The sequence below is a fragment of the Ovis aries genome, chromosome 16, assembly GCF_016772045.2.
Source record: "Ovis aries strain OAR_USU_Benz2616 breed Rambouillet chromosome 16, ARS-UI_Ramb_v3.0, whole genome shotgun sequence".
NCBI lineage: Eukaryota > Metazoa > Chordata > Mammalia > Artiodactyla > Bovidae > Ovis > Ovis aries.
The window spans coordinates 66,993,698-66,994,820 of NC_056069.1; the positions used below are offsets into that span (position 1 = coordinate 66,993,698).

Below are 1,123 nucleotides of genomic sequence, written 5' to 3' on the forward strand. Positions count from 1 at the left end.
CAGGTGAGAAAGTGTGAAGAAGAAGCTATCGTCATTCTTTGGAGCACTTCTAATCCATCTTTAGGGGATCGTGCCATCTTTCACTGAATCATAAAACTCCTTCAGTTCACTCTTGGCTTGTCTGAGGCTGTGTGCTGAGCTCAAGTCAGCTCTGTGCATTCCTTGGGCTGTTTCCACTCCTTGTTCCTCCAAGATTGCAAATTGTCTAGTGAATAGAGCTGCAGCAACTCTGCTTGGTGGCTGAGGGTTCCCTCAGATATCTTTGCAGTATTTGATAACGCAAAATAAATAATAATAATGCAAAATAAAATGTCTCGAGGACTCTGAAGTTCTGAAATAATATTAGTAATAATTATTATTACTATTGTTTTAATGTTTAAATGAAATTTTATTTTAATTTACCCTTCTACACAAGTTTACAGAGAATTTTCTCAGATGCAGTTGATGTCAGAACCCAAAGCTCCTTTCCATAAAGAGAAGGCTTGAAAGTGGAAAGAAAGTGAAAGTGAAAGTCACTCAGTTGTGTCCAACTCTTTGCGACTCCATGGACTGTATGGTCCATGGAATTCTCCAGGCCAGAATACTGGAATGGGTAGCCTTTTCCTTCTCCAGGGGATCTTCCCAACCCAGGGATCGAACCCAGGTCTCCTGCATGGCAGGCAGACACTCTACCAGCTGAGCCACAAGGGAAGGCTTACTTGTGCCCCAACATCTGCTCTGCCACCCCAGCCTAGCCCTCCAGGGCTCACAAGAGTGCTTCATTTCGGCCTTCTGATTCTCCATGAAAATATGCGGGCAGGGCAGGGCAGTGCCATTCACTCAAAAACTGGTCATCAAGTCAGGCATGGCTCAGGGCTCTTGGATATGTATGTGTGTGTGCTAAGTCACTTCAGCCATGTCTTGGCTTCATCCTGGACAACAGCTCACACTCTGTTGAGCTGATGGTCCATCAGATTATCATAATAAAATATGGAGATCTATTTTTAAAAAACCTAGACATAAAACTACCATACAACCCAGTAATTCCACTACTGGGCATGTACCTTGAGAAAAACATAATCAAAAAAGACAGGTGCACCCCAATGTTCATTGCAACTCTCCTTACAATAGCTAGGCCACGGAA

General features: G+C 43.3%; 1 non-coding gene across 1 annotated transcript; it reads right to left on the reverse strand.

The window, feature by feature from the left end:
- Window positions 1–618: 618 nt before the first annotated feature.
- On the reverse strand, window positions 619–690 carry TRNAG-GCC (transfer RNA glycine (anticodon GCC)). The gene has a single exon. It is a non-coding gene; the product is annotated as a tRNA-Gly (tRNA).
- Between the last annotated feature and the right edge of the window lie 433 nt (window positions 691–1,123).